Genomic DNA, 20182 nt, shown 5'->3' with positions numbered 1-20182 from the left:
GCCGACAGAGCAGCTCACAAAACAGCCCTCAGTAGCTATCAACAGCACATCAACGAGGCCAGGAAAGCAGCCATCACCACCCGCATTAACTTCACAGCCAACCACAAAAGGAATTCTTCAAAATAGCCAAAGAATTCTCCAACCCGACAACCAGCCACCCTCATCCTCAACGATCTCAACCAACCAACAAATACCAGCCAAACCATTACCACTTGGTCACCGCTAACTGCCCTGACCACCTCAGCCATCATGTCTTTCATCCACTCAGGGGCGCCCACTAACCCCTGCCCCCACCACATCTACAACCTTGCAACGAACCCAATCAGCACGCAACTGACCAACATCCTCAGCACCTCCATCTCCACAGCAAGCTTCCTGGACAGATGGAAACACGCAGATGTCAGACCCCTCCTAAAGAAATTCTCCGCCGACCCCAATGATCTAAAAGATTACAGACCGATCTCCCTGCTCCCCCACCTGGCCAAAGTACTGGAGAAAACCAGCTCAACATTTTCCTTGAACAAAATCACCTACTGGACACCTCTCAATCAGGATTCAGTTCATCCCTCAGCCCCACCCTGTTGAACATCTACATGACACACCTCGCAAATGTCGTCAGATCCCATGGACTCAACATAATCTCCTATGCTGATGACACTCAACTGATCCTCTCACTCAAAGAGGACCCCTCCAATGCCAAAACCAACTTTTGTGACGCCATGACCACTGTAGCTAAATGGATGAGAGACAACTGCCTCAACTCAACTCTAATAAAATTGAAGTACTGATCTTCGGGAAGAACACCTCCGCATGGGACAATAGATGGATGCCCTGCAGACGCCCGGACCCACGCCCACGCTGACCAACCATGCTCGCAATCTCAGCATCATCCTTGAAAGCCAACTGACCATGAAACAACAAGTCATTCCAGTCACTTCCTCCTGCCTCCACACACTTTGCTTGCCCCACAGAATCTTCAGATGGATCTCAACCAACACCAGAAAGACTGTCACTCAGGCTCTCGCCACCATCCGCCTCGACTACAGCAACGCCTTCTATGGCAGCATTTCCACCCAGCTCCTCAGAGACTTCAGACCAAACAGAACGTGGCAGACAGACTCATCCTAACCTCCCCAAATAAACCCACATCACCCCCCACCTGAAAGACCTCCACTGGCTCCCCATCCAGAAGAGATGCCAGTTTAAGATTGTCATGCATGTCTACAAAGCCCTCAATGACCTAGGACCCACATACCTCAACCACCAACTGGACTTCCACCAAACTGGTAGACACCTGCGCTCCTCTTCACTCACCCTGGCACACAACTTCCGCATCCATCGCAGCCGCAGAGGTGGCCGCTCCTTTTCTTACATTGCTGCCAAGACCTTGAACAACCTTCCCCTCCAGCTCCGTACAGCCCCCTCGGTGGCCGACTTCAGATAGAGACTCAAGACCTGGCCCTTTGACGGAGACACAGCTCCCAGAAACCCCTAGGGGTGACAGTGTTGCACTTTACAAATGCTGTTTGATTGATTGATTGGTAGCGACACACTCCTGGAAAAAGGCGTCTGCCACCTGGGCCTGCTTATGGCATCTTCATGTAGGCAGCAAGGTCATTTGTTATAGTCCTTTGTGATGATATCTGTTCCTTTTTTTCTCCATAATGGGCCTTACACTCTAACTAGTCATAGATAGCCCCAAAATAGTTTTCCTGGCTTTAGAGGTTGGTATTTCCTGGTAGCACACCACTTCACACCTATTTGAAAGATTACTGTTGCATTGGGCAGCCAGGCCAACAGCAGTAGTTTAAACTCTACTTGGCTTTTATGCAGTACAAGGTGTGTTTTTTCAAAGTTAATTTTCTACTGGAGATATAAACTATCTAATTGTGTCACTAAGATAGATTTTCGATAGCTTAGAAAAAATGTACTTTCAGTAGGGGTGGGCGGAATTAGCGAAATTCACTTTCGCAAATTATCGCAAAAATTTTAAAAATCTTTGCAAACACGCGGAAATATCGCGAAGATGCAGAAGTTTTTTTCCCGCCCGTTCGCGGTATTTTCTGCGTGGTCGTGCCTCGCCAACTTACCCATGCGGTTGCTCGCGGGTGCGGCCATCTTGTTTTCACTTGTCTCGCGGTGCATGATCGCGAGAAGAAAGACGTGATCGCGCGATCAATGACTTTACAGCGGGCACAAACTGTCGCGAGACAGCGCAAATGGCTATCAACAATCCAACATCTCGTGGAGAACGCGACCGGATCGGGAAAACTTGTCGGCAAACGCGGGGATTCAGGTAAGGCGATTGCGCGCACGCGAGTATGTATTATTTTACAGCGCGAGCAAGCAAAACATTTCCGGTAAAATGCGGATTGCGGTAATTTTTACATTTTCGCGCTCTCCGCGGAACGCGAAAATGTCAAATTATCGCAATTTACGTGAGCGGAACGGAATTTTAGCCCAGGCCTAACTTTCAGGCCAATCTCCATCATTTTCCTAGGTGAAATTGTAAAAACAGTGTCTCAGTCATAATCTGTCTTTCTCATGGGTAAATACAACTTTACCACCTACATATTTCTGAAAAGCTTTTGATACCTGTTTACTGTGGAAACATATTCATTTTTTTTATATTTAGCACTTCTCAATTTTATACATTAAGAATATAGCACTATTGGCTTATAGAACACATTTAAGGGTGACATAGTTAACCTATAAAAGTACGTTTACCCACAGCCAGAGCATTTTCCTTTGACGTGTTACTGTAGCCAGTCAAGCCACAATGGTATTCCCTGGAGCATTATGATTTTAGTCATGCATGTGGGTGGTTTAACACAGTGTAGCACACATATGAAATTCTCTTTCCACACCAAAAGATGCATTTCCTGGCCCAACGTGCCAGGGTCTTATAGAAAAGTTAAAAAGCCAACTTGCTCAAACTAATTTCGCCTTATGTTGGTACGGACTTAGATCACACCCTGTGACTTTGAATGGCAGTGTCATAACGTAGAGTCCTAATACCATTAAAAAACAGGCGACCAAAAGGCAAAAACTAAAAGGAACCATGCAGAAAAGGTAGAATTGCTAAAATACCGAGGGATCTCAGCTACAGTCCAATGGTTTTTGAATATTAGCTGTAGGACACATAAAGAGGGCGATCACCAAGAGCCCTGGTAGATTTTCCAGTTGACCACTAACAAAGGGTGTCTAATAGATTCAGTTATTGCAGAATGTATTTTGGGGTACTGTGAAAAAAAACAATTTTGATTTCAGTTGGATTTTGGAACTAGTTGCTTATTTGCTACCGTTGTTTTCAATTGTTATTTTTCTGTCAGCTTACCTTGTTGTTGTGCTCGGTGCATCTGGCCCAGTGCCCACAAATTCACATATTGCAACTGAATTCAATATAAATTATTTGGAAAAGGTAAAATGGGATTACTGCCTGGACTGGTCCATCGCCAGAATATGATTAGTAGGATATGCATTGAGGGAGCTCACATGCATCACATCCATAAAAACGGTCTCTTTATATTGTAAATGTACCATTAAACACCAGGAAAGCTTTGGAAGCCGTATTCATCTTGCTCAACGTCATCCAAAATAGCAGGAGTAGGGAAAACTCCAATGACATTTCTAGCATCCCTTTCTACAGGCATGCAGAGGTGCTGCAAGGGGCCTCTCCAATGGCAGCCACCCGTTAAAAGAGGGAGCCAAGGAGTCAGCGCTGTGGATGCAGGAGGATGCAGTCATTGGCGTTTTATCTCAGAGTTGTGAGCAGGATATTAGGCTGGAGCACTTGCAATGAACTCTGCTTTCAGAGTGTAAGTGAAGTGATAGCTCAATCATAGACTAATGGATGCATTCTGCACGGTATCACCAATTGAATTTCTGGGGAAAAGTTATTCAGCTGCATTTCCCTTCAAAATTACCCCATTTCGAAGGAGCTAGAGGGCCACTTAAATATGTTTAATCATGGGCAGGAGGAGCAATGCACTTTCAGAGTGAGGCAATAGTGTTAATGCAATCAGTGGCCCACTCCCTTCAGAGTGAGGGAACAGAATTCATGATTTGGATGGAAGATTTGTTGGGCGTCTTCTCAGACTGGGAGTGCAGAGGTCATGCGATGGATGCAGACATCTCCAGGAGCACTGGGCTTTTAGATGAGGCCCTAGAGTTGATGCTATGGATGACACACAATCTAAGTGTGTTGTCATTTCAGAATGAGACAACAGATTTAACAATACACACGGGGGATTCTTTTGGTGTTTTGTCTGTTCAGAGCGAGGTTTTAGAAGTGATGCAATGGATGCAGAACTCTCCAGATGCACTAAGTCAACCAAAATGAGTGATGCTCATAGTAGCATCGGCCACCAGGCCACCCTTCACTCACCTAGAGTGAATCCCTGTCAGAAGCTCAGAGGAGGGCGGGATTAAGTATTTGTGGGTCCTGGAAACTTTGTGTCTGGACCTGGTAGGGATTCGTGCAAAGAGAGGGTGTGAGGGGTGCTTCTCAGACAAATGTAGTTTACGTATGCAGGCTTTTAGTTTCAGAAACTTATAGAAGTCATTATTATTCAGGGCATGTGAATGTTGCAGGTTAGCGAGGGCTATAGGGTTTTTATCTGTGCCCAATTGATTGATGGTGTAGATTCCGCGAGAGGCCCAGTCAGGCCAGTGAACCGGGCGACCTTCCACTTTAATTTTTGGGTTATCCCATATAGAAACCAGATTTGAGGAACAAATTGTATTATCTAACAGGGAGTTGTAACCTGTAATGTAGCTGTTTTAGTTTTGTTCAGAATATACTTTTCAGAAACTTTATCATACAAATGAATAGATGTTTTGCACTTCTCACCTGTGCAATCCATATTGATTCACTTTTCTCCTCTGCATCGTCTCTGCTCCCCATCCTATTCGGTCTGTTTCAAAATGGTGTTGGACAACAAACCAGGGTGAACAAAGCAAACACAAGGAGATGATGGACGCAGAGCTGAAACTTTTCAGACACTCACGCCCAGTCACAGATCTGGGTTGAATCCATCATCATTCTTTAGCTCACTTTGCCACCTCAGTTCAGACCCAACTATGTACAAATCAGTCTTGAGCTGTGCCGCATGGGCCCAGTCCAGCCTGAACTGTCAAGTCAGGTCTTCCCTGAACCGCAAACACGCATCTTGGGACCGCTTTCTGGGTAACACCCTTCATCAGCCAGGCTAACTTGAATCCAGTGGCAAAGTGAGCAAGGGACCCACGTCTGGGCACACCCTGCCAACTTAGGGTGAACAAAGCAAACACAAGGAGATGATGGACGGAGCGCTGAAACTTTTCAGACACTCACCCCCAGTCACAGATCTGGGTTGAATCCATCATCGTTCTTTAGCTTACATCGCCACCTCAGTTCAGACCCAACTATATGCAAATCCGTCTTGAGCTGTGGCTCATGGGCATAGTCCAGCCCGAACTGCCAAGCCAGGTCCTAGGATGCTTGTTTCCAGTCCAGGGAGGACCTGGCCTGGCAGTTCGGGCTGGACTGTTCCCATTGGGCACAGTGTCAAGGCTGATTTGCATATGGCTGGGTTCAAACTGGAATGGCATGGTGAGCAAAAAAACGATAGATTTAGGCTCAGATCTCTGTTCTTGGGTGAATGTATGACATTGTTCTGCATTCTGTCCATCACTTGTTTTTGCATTTGTCACTGGGTATGCCCATACGTGTGTCCCGTGCTCTCCATGCCACTGGAGTCAAGCTATCCTGGCTGATGAGGGGTAAAACCCCAAAACCGGTCCTAGGATGCTTGTTTCCAGTCCAGGGAGGACCTGGCCTGGTAGTTCGGGCTGGACTGTCCCCATTGGGCACATGGTCAAGGCTGATTTGCATATGGCTGGGTTCAAACTGGAATAGCATGGTGAGCAAAAAAACGATGGATTTAGGCCCAGATCTCTGTACTGGGGTGAATGTATGACATTGTTCTGCATTCTGTCCAACAATTGTTGTTTTTGCATTGGACAATAAAATAGGGCCGGCATTTAGCACTCGGACTCAGCCTTTGCATTATAACAGAATGTAGAAAAGCCTTCCAGCATTGTCAAGTGATTCTCCTTTATTATGTGATGAGTCAAGTAGAAACTTTTGGAGCTATCCAACAACAGGCATCTTACAGAGAGGAAGTACTGCGTAGCTTAAAGTTAAATGGTGAATAGCTTTAACACACTCATCCTTCAACATCTGAAAATCAAACCTCTTCCAAACCAAGAAGATGAAACAAATGAATATTAATTGGTTTAATAAATGTCATACTGGTCGGTGGGTAGGCCATCCGGCAGTAATGGACAATCAGAATATCATTTCTACTCTTTCTTTTTTTCACCAAATTTCCACTTTGTTACTTCTGTGAACTCTCCCCAATCCGTGCTTTCTGTTAACTCTCTATTCCCCATGGATCTCACAGAGCAATGTGGGAAAAGAATTGATCACTTAAGCATCATCCAGCTCTTGTGCAATGCGAAATGGTTGTCAGCGGGTACCCAAGCAGAGAATAAAGTGCCAGAATGACCAGAAGAATCACAACAGATACATTTTCAATGGTGGTAATGCTGGATCCTCTGATTCAATAGCCTTGAGTTCCAATGCCATTTTAAAGGAACAGTGCAGGAGTTGGCCAAATACAGCTGAAAGCTTCCTTGAAAAAGTGAGCCTTCAAAAACTCTCTGGAATGCTGGTAGGCTGTTGTGGTTTCCCAGATGAAGGCTGAGATTGTTACACATGTTGGTGCCCTGGCCTCTGATGTCTCCCAAATGCATTTCTTAAGGTTGCCACTGGCTGGGAGATTAGGTTTCCCATCCCAGATCTGAGAATACAGCTCAGAGTGTGGCAGGGGCCCAACCTCTATAGATATTCCTAACCTCTAACTCTGTAGGCTTTGAAAATAGTATGCAGCATCTTGAATCGAATCTTTAGGTCTACTAAGAGGCAGTGATGCCTGTTCTAGACTGAGGTCAAGTGGTCTGATACATTATGGATGATGCCAAGCCTGGCTGCTTGACTTTGTAATCTCTGAAACTTCTTTATTTCTTTCTCCGGTGTCCTTGCACAGATTCATTTTACAGAATTGAGAAAAGAAAGAACACGTGCCCTGGTAACTTCTATGTGTTCTTTTTGTTGGAGCAGCAGATGTATCCTTCCCCGTTTATGAGGGAATGGTTTGTGTTTATATTAATCACTGTTTTTTGATGTGTGAAAGAGAGCTCTGAATCGAACCAGACTCCAGTAGTTTTCACTGTCCGAGCTGGTAAAGGGGTTTCTCCGACCTCTCTAGTCCAAGGGAAAATAATACTTTTTGTAGTACAGACTCCAATAGAAATAAGCATTTGCAATGCAATAGGTCTCGCATTGACAAGAGTTTAAGGTATCAGCAATGAAATAGTTTAAACTCTCTCAAATGCAAGACCTATTGCATTGCAAATATTTGTTTTTTTACTAGCGCCCATGCGGCGCTTTCACATTCATGAAGGCTGCGCCCCTTTCTTTAGACACTTTGTGTCCACATGCCACTCTGAGGATGACTTCACTTGGTTCATCATTAAAAAGTTGGCCCCATCCGCCACAGAAGAACAACTATTGAGATACGAACAAAGATGGGTCTATAGACTATGCAGCACATCAATGAGACTGAATGATGACATTCCATGGACTCAACTGACACCCAGATAACGGTTAGAATTAGATGTCTTGTGGAAGGACCCCTGTAAAGACAAGTACGCAACCGTACGAAGTGAATGTGGTCCCCCTTTCGCATGGAGTTATATCAGACTACATGATAAGAAAGCAAGGTTTGAGACCTAAAAAATACACATCTGAGTTTTGACAAAAACATGGGGGACGTAGACTTATTATGATGGTTATACAAAATAATAGCAATCAAGATATTCTTCCTCTGACCTTGCTGGTTTTACTAACCTCACATCTCTTCACACCTGTAGAAATTAAACAGGAAATGCAAATATATTGAATCATATCTAAGGAAACCAAAATTGTAGTAATTAGATACAACAGGAGAGTACAGGTCTCATAAACTCGAGACCACCGTTATCAGTATGTTAATAACAACCTTGTGGGAACGTAGAACCCACATGATTGAGCAAACACCCAAAAACCAAGGGTAATAATGAGAGGTGGTACAACACAAGAGTCGGAATTCCTGACTTCAATGAAACACATTTAAACAACCCCCCAAACATGGAAGCGTTTTTCCCTTCAAAAGACAAAAAAAGTTTGGACACCAGGCGCAAGGTTAAATATAAACCAAAAATCCCATCTTACTCGAAATACCAGTCATGTTGGAACTCCACCCCAACAACAATTAAAATGTACAATGCTGAGACTGGATATCTTGGGACTCAACTTCCCAGAATCCCAAGGGTAGCAAGGAGATGCCCCAGTTGGAGCCTCACCTCCCAGACGGCACTGCTACACAGAACGCTTAGAACCTAACGTTCCGAACATAGAAGCGTTCGGCAGTGGTGTGAGCAGCAGCAACACGTAGGTGCATTGGCGGTGCCAGCACCTTGACGCAGGGAGTTAATGTAATACTGATGCGCTTGCTTTTGAACGCATCAGGGTCCTGTTTTTTTACAACTATTTGAAGTGACGCGGGGCGTACGAAGGCCCGCATAAACAAACTAGTTCCCTTTAAACACGTTGGCGGGAGCTTTGACTTTTATAAAACGCTAACTGTCCTCCAATGTGTTGTTGGAAACTGATGAGAAACCTTTGATATTTCTGTATCGGTATCCTGTTAGTTCACGGATATTCTTCCCAGATTTTATTAACAAACCCGAGGCTGATAAACACATACTAAAACGCTCTCTAGTCTTGGTGGGAGCTTTAAACTACATGATGTGTGGCAAGTCCACGGGGACTTTCCCTGACAGAGCCAGTGAGCTCCGAAGGAAAACATGTTTAGAGACAAATAGGCACCGCCACGCGCCACACGTTATAATATACATCTTGGCGGGAGCTTTGAAATACACAATCAGTTCCTGATTTCATTGGTGACCTGTAGCAACATGTACATTGGCCTTCAGAGCAGCAAGTAGTCTAGCCAAATTAGACGACGCCGCGCTTCACACGGTATAATTCCACTTTGGCGGGAGCTTTGTAATACACAATTAGTTCATGATTTCCTTTGCGAACCCAAGGAACATGTATACCGACCCCGAAAGTGGCAAGTACAGAGTCCTTGATAAATATGAGAAAAGCTTGAATACGATGCCTACACCTAGCGTGAGGCGGCAATTAAGTGCTTGGGAACAAAGGTTACCAATGGTACTAATACTAAGTTAATTAACAACACTCAAAACAAGCATGCACGCCTCGTGCTGAAAGTTTAAACAAGATGCGCGGCTGCGAGATGTGCTCTGTGGTGGGGGAGGGGCGGAGCGAGGTGCTTGGGAGAGCAAGCGAGAGGAAAGCCAAATGGCACCTGATCACGTGCTCTAAGGGTGCCCGCGAGCGATGCGAGTAAAGCCAGATGGCGCGCCCGTAACTGTGCGCGTAACAACACGCTCTAGGCCACACAAAAATCTGTGGTCGGCTTTTTGAAGCCCACTAACTGAAAGTCTCGCCAGAGCAGCGCATACGCTGGCACAGGCAAGACCTAAAAAACTCAGGGGCATATTCTCAAGCCCCTATCGCCACGAAAACGTCACTTTCAGTGACGTTGTGGCAGCGATAGGGGCCTCGCCTTATTCACAAGGCAGCGTTAAGCCACTTAACGTGGCTTAATGCTGACTTGTGAATAGGCCCTTTTCACGCTGTGTTTAGTGTAAAAGGGGCATGCAGTGGGTGTTCCACCGCAAAACCCATTGATATTTATGCTGCCCCCTATTCACAAAGGCAGCGTAAATAGGAGCTAACGCCAAACTTAAGACCAGCAAAACCCTGGCAATTACCCTTGGCAATAAGAGGAGAAATGCTTTATTTCTCCTTGTTTTTGCATTTTCCATGTGTGCTGCCTTGTGCAGCACACATGGAAAATGCTAAATGCCTAGGTTTGTTTATGTACAGGAAGGTGTCCCTTCCTGTACATAAACAAACCTTTTTTAAAACATGCTGTTTTGTAACTTACATGTGTGCTACTTGAGCACGCATGTTCAAATTGTGATCGAAGAGAACTTCAAGACTGTGCATGTGTCATGGGATGTAGAGGTGTGTCAGTAATCAGAGACAGGTTAAAACCCCAATCATTCAGTTGCAGGTAACTTTCAGAAATCATGATCTTCTATTTTTATTTGCTGTAAATAAGTCAATCTAGTCTATCTCCATACAAAAAACATTTTCCCAAAGTTTGTTTTGGACACTGGAGGTGTGTTTGGCCACCATGAAAAGAGACACTGACTAAAATCCACATAGTAAAGCAATAGTAGAATGTCTGTCATTCATATTGAACAAGTGTTGCCAGAACACTGACAACAGTGGAACCCCACAGAAGTAGAAGCAAAATGCAACGTATGTGGCCCTGTGGTAACCTAGTCCTGTATGACATCGGTGACCCATAAGAAGGAAACTCTTCCAATAACTGTACAATCCCACAAAGCTATAATTGCACCCTTTCATTACAAAAACTGAAAATCGTAGATAAACACAACACGACTAGGAGTTGACGTAATTCCGTGTAGCATAATCAAGAAAAATTAGCTAAGAATTCTGTGAGAATATCCTTAAATTACGTGAGTAATTTTACATTTAGTGCTATTTATTAGCACCAAAATGCCCCCTCACATTAAAAATGGACGCAAAGATTCATTTTGCGCTAAGAAATAACTCTAAATGCAACCTAAAATGAGTAGTAAATGTGAGCAGCTGCTTGTGCTCGCTGAATGTGCTATTGGGGTAAGATTATCCCCCAACTTACTATTGGCATTTAGCGCTGTTTTCTTAGCACAAACTGCACCCTTGAGTCCAAAATGCATGCGAGGATGCATTTTGTACTAGGAAATAATACTAAATGAAAAAGCACATGATTTAGCCACTCACGCCCTAAATATGCTCTTGTGGTAGGATTTAACCGCAATTTCCTTCTGCCATTTAGTGGTATTTTATAGCTCAAAATGCACCCTCACGTTCAAAATGGATGTGAGGATGCGTTGTGTGCTAAAAAAACATTGCTAAATGCAGCAGAACACGAATAGTAAGTGGCCACTCTTGTTTACTAATTATGCTCCTGCATTATGATTTTCCACCCAAATTACTCTTAATTACGCGAGAAGCACCAATCATATGATAATCTATACATCTGCGTCAAGAGTAATGCAGAATTACCGAAACTATTCCAATTACTATGGCTTAAACACAATTCTGCCCAGCGTAACACAACAAAAGGTTGAATTACAGCCTCTGGCCCTGAACATAAACATGGCCTCCGTTACACAGATGGGGGCAGCCGTGATCCTGTGGCCAACAAAAATGCCAGACTATGTTACATAAATAAAGTCAACACCTTCCAGAAAACCCCCATATGCTGATAAATGATCACTTTCACAGTTACGTGACCAAATATCGGTGGTTGGAGATTGGAAAATAATTGGCAAATCAATCTACATGATGACTCCTAGGAAGTCATGAACTCAGATGAAGAACATTTCCTCCTCTTAAGTTCCCATACTGGTGGCATTTATTAGGCTAGGTGGCACATAGGAATAGATCATTTAACACAGCACAAGAATAGATGACATCTCATCCAACCTAGCTTATTGTCTATGTTACACTCTCTGCCGATACAAAACTTGATAAACTGGATGTAGTCTTTGAATCAGCCATTAGATCCAGAACCGTGATCGCGGAAGATAATGCCACTAGGATCTACCAACTCACACTGCTGTGAAATTCAAAAGATTTGCTTCAGAATTTTGCATAAAGATTTGCTTAGAAACATCTGTAGGATTTGGGATTGAATGACAACTTCTCTTACTACAGGTATACGGTTTTCATTGAAAGGATTTGCCTTTAGATGACATCAATGTATGATGTAAGCCTTCCTTTGGATTGTGAGAGACACACAGGAAGCTGGGCATGGCCACCTGTAACTGGCAGGTAAAGAGTTACTCTTTTGTCTTACGTTCTGATAGCCCGCAACTACTTCAGTTATTTGCTGCAAAAAATACTTTGTCCCTCACTTTATACCAAAGTGTTGAAACTACTTGCTTGTTTCTTGAATTTGACGCAATTGCTAAGGTTGCAATTCCAAAAACTGACTCTTTCTTTCGAATCCATGTTCTTGAATCCTGACATGGATAAATAAAAATGAATGAGTTCACAGGCCTAGATTACCTCCTTCCCAATGAAAAGGGTGACATGTTTCGCATTGAAAATATTGCACCCAAGCTTATAAAAGCTGAAGGCCTTGCCTTCGAAGCGCTCTCACGACCAGGGCACTTAAGCACTGTGCATTGGTCATCAACATAAATGAATTTACAAGAAAATACTGGACAACTGGAGTTCAGAGCTTATTTGTTGAGCTCAGCACCTACTCCCACACCTACGGTTTCAGCCACTTTTATTGTTTATAAGCTTTTATGTGATGGATTGAGGCCTGTGCATGAACTTTCTACTTTTGTGTTAAGCCATAATGAACAGGACGACCCTAGCTAATACTCAGTAGGAGCTAAGACGTTGGAGAAACTTTTCGAAACGTTGATAGGCTGTTTTTTCTTAGAAGCACAACAGAATGCAGGTGAAAAAGCAGTGTCTGGTCACAGTAGTCTTTAATATTATATAACACACTGTATGTAGTAGAATTATTTTCAGTAAATAATTGTTCTCCTGCTCTACAGGTAAATATAAAAGCAATCTAACAAGCACAAACATTAATTTATTTCGAAAATGATTTTTATCATGTTGTTATTTCATGCAGAAAGCAATACGCCCTCTTCCTGTTATAACAGCAGACCTCGAATCTAAGATTAGTCGAGCTATATCAGTAACGATGATGCAATTGGAACTAATAAAAAAAGAGCCCCTAATCCCTGGTAAATGGAAATAACCAATACACATTAGTTAGAATAATCATTTAGGAGTTTGATTAACATGGACAGCTATGGCTTGGAGTTAGTGTGCGCGTCGTAAGTGTGGTCCATCAGTCAGAACGTTCAGTCTGGGTTCAGGCATGATTTGGGGTGGGGGGGGGGGGTGCCTAATTTGTAAAACAATAAGATACAGGGCTCTTGTCAGGAGGCCACTGAAGCTTGCACCACACATTGCCCCTGCCATGCTGCCAAAGAAAGTAACAGCACAGCTACTAACCATCACACTCTACAAGTGTGACAATGCGGACTATTTCAGGCCCCCAAAGCTTTGGGCAGCAGGTAATAGTCATTTTAATGTATATTGAGCTAATAATTCACTGCTGTTGTGGTCATCTCTAAAATAGCCAGATAGCGCAAAATTGTGGCAAACTGTCACAAGCGCCAGTTTTGACAATTAAGTGCTGGTGCCAAGCACCGGAAACTACCGGCTCAAATTAAGCAGTGCTTAAGAGTGCCTTACATCTATCTTAAAGATGAAGACAAAAACATGTAATCTCTCGCGATTGTCCTTACAGATATTCAAACAAAAAAAGTCAGCAGTACTGTTGATTTCAGTGTGGGTCTGAAACAACTTTGATGGACTCTGGAAGGACTTGATTGTTTCATCCACTCGGAAGGGCCCCTTCATTGTAATGCATTGCCCAGGATATTCCAGTGTTCAAAATACCTATCACAATACTGTATTGTGTAATTGTATCGCTCTTATACACTAGTCCCCCACAATATAATGCTGCATTCCAATAACAAGTGCAGGTTCTCAAAATAGAACAGCATCAGTTTTTGCAGCAATTATACCAAAATTGCAGAATCTTTTATGGTATGTTTATACTGCCTCATGTTTTATTGGTAGCTTTCAATGACACATAGGTGCCATCCTTACTGGTTGAGAAGGGGGTCTGGGTGGACTTTCAAGGGCACAAAGGTCCATTCCTAACTGGTTGAGAAGGGGGTCTGGGTGGTCTTTCAAGGGCACATATGTCTATTCCTAACTGGTTGAGAAGGGGGTCTGAGTGGACTTTCAAGGGCACATATGTCTATTCCTAAATGGTTGAGAATGGTGTGTGGGTGGTCTTTCAAGGGCACAAAGGTCCATTCCTAACTGGTTGAGAAGGGGGTCTGGGTGGTCTTTCAAGGGCACAAAGGTCCATTCCTAACTGGTTGAGAAGGGGGTCTGGTTGGTCTTTCAAGGGCACATAGGTCCATTCCTAACTGGTTGAGAAGGGGGTCTGGTGGTCTTTCAAGGGCACAAAGGTCCATTCCTAACTGGTTGAGAACGGGGTCTGGTGGTCTTTCAAGGGTACAAAGGTCCATTAAACAGCATTTCTGGCAGGAATCTTTCTGCTGATTTTTTTCAGTAAACATATATTAAACCAAACTGAGTTAAAATGAGATCTGAGTGGATTGTGCCCAGAATGTGCCCCTGCTGGGAAGCACGCGTCGATTGCTCGTATGCAGCTATCACTTACACCTCTTCGTGAACCCAGGTTTGCAGAAGTCCCCACTGCTGTAAATCTCACCAGGATGTGCACTGGCAGATAAAGGAAATCTATATGTTCCCGTCCCGCGCCTTGTTATCTCTGCCCGCGGCCGGCAGTAATGCCCCAGACCCACTCTGCAGTTACTGTGGCTTACCCAGGAAAGACAAGCGTAATCCCCTTCTCAAACAGAGGCCAATCTTGTGTCGGAGCAGATCTATACCGCTGACGTGGGAACGCAGCCCTCCTCCTGATCTATGATCCGCAGGCCGCCAATCACAGATCTCCCCTCCCCTTCCTCCTGCCCGCTTCTCCCATCGATCCCTGGCAGGTGCGGGATCTGAGCTTGAGTGGCATCTCTGATGTCCGTGCTGGATCTCACCCCAGCCCTCCCTGCTGAACACTGACCAATCGCCAGTAAACCAGCAATAGCTCGTGCACTTCCTCACGCCAATGCGTTGATTATTCAGCACTCACTAGGATCAATACTTGAAATCAATATCACAGGTGAGGTCCGCGTCTTCCTGTACCCGGCAGTCACCTTTTTGTGCCAACTTTACCTTTAATGGGGCTGGGGGGAGGGACGAGGGAGATTGCTTTCTTGTCAGTTTCATTTCCAGTAAAGCTTCATTTGGTGTCAGGCTCCCGCTGCATGAGATCTTGACCGAGGCGAGGCAGTAAAGATGTCATCATCGGCCAGCCGCTGACAGAAGTCGAGACATGCGAAGAGTGAGAATAAATAGCACATGCGCGCTGCTCGCTGCGCCTCTGCGCTCGCACACTCACAGTGCTTACATTATTTGTGCAGGTGGTTGCGAGTGGTCGGCATTAGAATGTTCTTTGGGAAACAGGGCTTATTTTGTTTTATCCTGGGATTTGACCCAGATCAAAAGAAAGATGAGGTAGAAAATGCAGGAAAAGAAAACAAAAACAACGGAAAAGATTAAAAAAAAAATAGGATGAAAAAGAAGCTGCGAAATGAGATACAGGCTCGTAAGAAAAACTTCGCACCCCTGCATTTTATTTTTGTTTTTGAAAGCACTGTACAGAGAAACACACTGTACACGGTACTGAAGACTTGCCTGCTGGTTCTGTATCTTCGGTGCCAGTAGGGGGCGCAGGTGATCATAAACCAGCTCCTTGTGCCGCTCTCCCGCGGCCGCGAGGGATATATAAACGGGGCTCGCAGACTGAGAGTTGACGTGCTCCGCGGCCTCTTTCGTTTACAAGGTGAGTTACAAAACAAGAGGGCTGGCGTCAACTTTCCTCAGCTTGGAAGCAAAAAGAGCGAGTTGGCGGTTTCCTGCTCCTTTTATGCGTCTTTCCTTTCTCGGGGGAGGGCTTCAGCCTGCAGCGCCGTAAGGTGCACTGCGGGGTGGTGGTACACCCGCTGGGGTTAATGTAATGCAGGGTAGGGCTTTAGGCGAGGTGGCTTCTGGGATAATGAGGCCCATTGAACACGTCCTACCTGAATAAACAACAACCTTATAGCCAGTTCCAAGCATTGAATTCAAGACCCTCACTATTGCTTTTAAAATTCTTAAATCAGAATGTCCTGAACTTCTACGCCCGCTCTTAGTACCTTACATCCCTCAACGCAATTTGCGTTCTTTAGGTCAACACCTTGTGACTGTTCCTCGAACGAAACTCTGTCGTGTTGGGGGCCGCTCCTTCAGAGTTCTGGGGGCAAAACTTTGGAACTCTCTGCCACCGAACATTCGCTCCCTGAATAACTTGTCCGCCTTCCGGAAGGCAACTAAAACTCATCTGTTCCCACTGTCTTAGGCCTTCTGTCTCTCCCTCCCCTTTTCCCTCAGCAGGTATTTTTATGGTTTTTAGCGCCGGGACGCCTCGTTGCTGGGGCAGCTATTCGCGCTTAATCAAATTCATAACATAACATAACATAACATATGAGGTCACCTCCAGTGGGTCTTTATTGAGCTTGGGAAGGGATAGTAGTAGTGATGCGCAGAATGATGCCAGGAGTCCGCCCCCTGTAAGAGCAGCTTGGGATAATTCCAGAAGCTTAGGGTCTAACAGGGGTTCTTAAGGTTTATAGATCTCGACGGGTAACCCGCCGAGGCCTGGAGTTTTATGCATGGCCGCTCCTCTGATGGCTCCTCAAATTTACCGGGAGGTGAGGGTGCGTTGAGCTCTTCTCTGTCCAGGAGATGATCTAGGGCAGGTAAAGAAATTGCGGATGTGTGCCTGACAGTCTAAGGGGGGGTCGTATAGCATCTAGTAATGTGTGGTGAATGCCAAGTGTATTTCTGATTGACTAGTAATTATGTGCATCGGGGTCTCTCTAATCTAATAGCTAGTTCAGGAAAGTCACTCAAGGGTGCTCCCTCCAGGGCCGTCTCAATGATCCCAGTCCTTCCTGCAATACGCTTCACTTCATGGGTGAGCGTTTGGGGACACAGTACCACCCGGTCTTCTCCTGAGCTGGGAAGTGGGCTCTTCTAGGGTCACAGAGCTGAGCAGCGTATCTTAAACGGTCCCCCATATAATGAACCCTGCTTTAGATGTCTCAGGGTCTCCAGCAGGTGCAAACTCACTATCGGGTTCAAAGCGGCACAATGTTTGGGCCTTCGGTAGTCTTTCGTGACATCTAGGGGCGCGTGTACGTCCCTCAATTGCACGGTCTCAAACACCAACATGTGGTGGGTCCAGCAGTTCCCAATCCACCCCTGATGAGTGGGAAGTGACCACACGCCCCATCTTCCAGGGCACTCCCTAGGCAGGGCACAGTCAAGGGAACAAGTAGAGAGTCCCCCCCCTTTCCCAAACAACAGCAGGGCCACCACACAGGGAGAGGGGTAGGCTCCCCAACTGTGCACCACACAGGTCTAGGAGCGTCTTATTCACAGAGGTGGGGCACACCTCTCCGCTGCCAATGCAGCTTAGCGGGCCCCCTACTAGACAGCGCTCACCTTGACTGGGGTGCCTCTTGCCTATGGGACTATTGCTAACGTGAAGCAAGTCTCTGCCAGCTGCAGGAAAGTCACCAGATCACCTCCTGAAGCTCAAGATCTGCTCATCTCAGCTCCGTGTGAAGCTATGGCTAGCCCAGTGCAGTCTTATTTTATCCCCTCAGGGCACGCCTGGCCAGAGGATGTTATATGTGCATTTCAGTGTCCGGGCAGGATAAGCACAACTGCTTAGCTGCTTCATTCCTTCCCAACTTAGTTTAAAACCAATGTTCTTTTAAGACAGCATACAGAGTCTCTAAGTTGGCGGCGCGGTTGAGGATTGGGCCTGAGGTTGTATCTCTGGTGTTGAGTTTGGCCTGACAGTTCCTCAGCAGCTGGGAGGGCTCTTGTGTCATCAGCAAGCGCACTACCTGCAACCACTTGGTTATGGCCCCCGCTGTTGCCGAGGATCTCGTCGTACTCTTCCACTTTGTGCCAATTGGCTTCTCCACTGTTGCTAGGGTGGCTTACCTGCTGGGACGAAGTGTCAACCTTCTTGAACTACAAAATATTTCAGGCAATAGTTTCTTGGCCCTTCCTGACTGCCACCATTGTTCCCTTGACTCTCATTACTGTCCAGACCCCTGGCTCATATGGTGTCCGGAACTTCCGTCCAGACCGGCGGTCTCTGATGATCACTAAATCTCCTGGTGAAACAGAGCGTACCTTTGCTCTTCTTTTCTGGCTCACGCAGGTGTTGTGCTGTCAGTGCCGAGCTTGGGCTCCATAGTTGTCTGGCGGTGGGGGCATCCACTCTGCATAGACCAGTATGGTGTCTTGGCAGCCAGGACCCATTTAACATCAGGGCCCATGGTGCGTGGCAGGTGGGGCAGTGATGCGTCCTGCAATATTCTCTGAGAAACAGCTGGAGGTGGTGCTCAGGGTTGGCTTGTTCAGCCACCGCGATGCTGAGGGACTTGTTCAATGTTTGCTTGAACCTTTCGGCCTCACCTTTGGCCTGAGGCCACTGGGGGGTGATGTGACAGTGATGCATCCCCAGTTGTTTGAGGAGGTCTTTGAATTCATCTCCAATGAAGGGTGGGCCATTGTCGGTTTTTATCTCGGTAGGTAATCCGAAATTAGCTAAGATCTTTTCCAGTATGGGGGCTTCATGCGTAAACACAATTGATTCTACTTCTTCTACAATGGGGTATTTCGAGTAGCTGTCGATAAGAACCATGGTGACTCTCCCATCCTGCAAGCTCCCTAAATCAAGACTCAGCTTGGACCAGGGCACAGTGGTTTGGTCTTCAGTTATTATCGGGGTTGGCCTTTCGGGCAAACTTGTCAGCTGGTACTCTTGGCATTGCCAAACAACTTCCTCGACCACAGCTTCAAACCAGGGAAGCATACTTTCTCTCTCATGCGAGATTTCATTTTCATGGTGCCTTGATGCCCCTGTGTGCCAGCAGTGTCACGTTTTGTTGGAGAGCGACTGGAATGGCAATGTGCGGTCCTCACAAGAGGGTTCCGACCTGCATGATACTGAACTTGTCTTGACTTTCCACATTTTTGCTAACCTCGCCCTGTCTTGGCTAGGAGAGTCAATGGCATCATGTAAGAAGTTTTGCCATGTGCCACTGTGGACCGCTGCTTTAACTCTCACCTGAACTGGATCTGCTTTTGCAGCTTCTGCGATATCTTCCAGGCTCAATGCTTGGGGGCATGCTGCTTGTGAGACCAATGTGACATAGTCTTTGATAGTATTGATGCTCCCAGCAACATGGCTGTCCAACGGTACCTGGTGGTGAGAGAAGAAATCAGCAGGATTTTTTAATCAAGGCCGGTATGTCACCTCCATCTGGTAGTACTGTAACTAGATGGCCCACCTCTCAATTCACGGTGGTGGATTTAGAGCAGACTACCGGAATAGTGTGACAAGAGGCTGGTGATCCGCGAGGACTTTAAAGGGTTGGCCGCTCAGGTATAGGTGAAAGTGTCCACACACTCACTTGATCACCAGCGCCTTCCTCTCGATCTGAGCGTAGCATGCTTTGGTCTGTGGTAGTGACTTGCTGGCAAGTGCTAGTGCCGCCCACCGCCTAGGTTCTTGCTCTTGAGCGACCAATGCTCCAAGACCCGCGGGGCTGGCATCAACAAGGAGCTCGGTGGGCCCGCTTGGATCAAACTACCCCATTGTGACATCATCGAGCAGCACATCGTTGATTTTCTGAAATGCTTCATCCTCTTTTTGGCCCCATGTCCACTTCTGGTCTACTTTCATGAGGGCTCTAATGGGTACTGCAAGAGTTGCAAGACCAAGAATAAATCTGCCACAGTAAGTGGACATGACATGAAAGCTGCGCACCTCAGAGATGGAGGTCAGTGCATGGGCTTGCTTCATGGGTTGTGATTTCCGGGGGTCAACTTGGATTCCGTCTTGATTAAACACATAGCCAAAGAATTCGATGGACAGTTGGAAAAACATACATTTTTCCTAATGTCGGGTATTTTTGTGTTCCCAGAGACGTCGCTGTGGAGCTCAGAGGTGTTGGTGATGTTCAGCTGCCGTTTTCGAATGGATAAGAATGTCACCACTGACATTGATAACCCCAGAAAGCCCAGATTGTGTTTCACATATTGCGTTCTGGAAAACCTTGGCCGCTGAGGAAATGCCAAAGTTTAGTCATCTGTATCTGCACACTCCTAAGTGAG

The 20182-nt window shown here is 45.7% G+C and overlaps 1 protein-coding gene across 2 annotated transcripts in view; it reads right to left on the bottom strand.

Moving 5' to 3' along the window:
• CCK (cholecystokinin) overlaps positions 1-15814 on the bottom strand; it is a 102638-nt gene extending 86824 nt beyond the window's left edge. Inside the window, exon 1 of one of the 2 annotated variants that reach the window (XM_085630090.1) lies at positions 15638-15814. The gene's annotated coding sequence lies outside the window, so the exon portion shown is untranslated. Of the gene's footprint in view, positions 1-15115; positions 15268-15637 lie in introns of those variants that run through there. The other variant, XM_085630091.1, reaches the window with a different exon arrangement.
• Positions 15815-20182: the final 4368 nt, after the last annotated feature.

The sequence above is a fragment of the Triturus cristatus genome, chromosome 10, assembly GCF_964204655.1.
Source record: "Triturus cristatus chromosome 10, aTriCri1.1, whole genome shotgun sequence".
Classification (NCBI taxonomy): Eukaryota; Metazoa; Chordata; class Amphibia; order Caudata; family Salamandridae; genus Triturus; species Triturus cristatus.
This window is presented reverse-complemented; position numbering and strand designations above follow the sequence as displayed.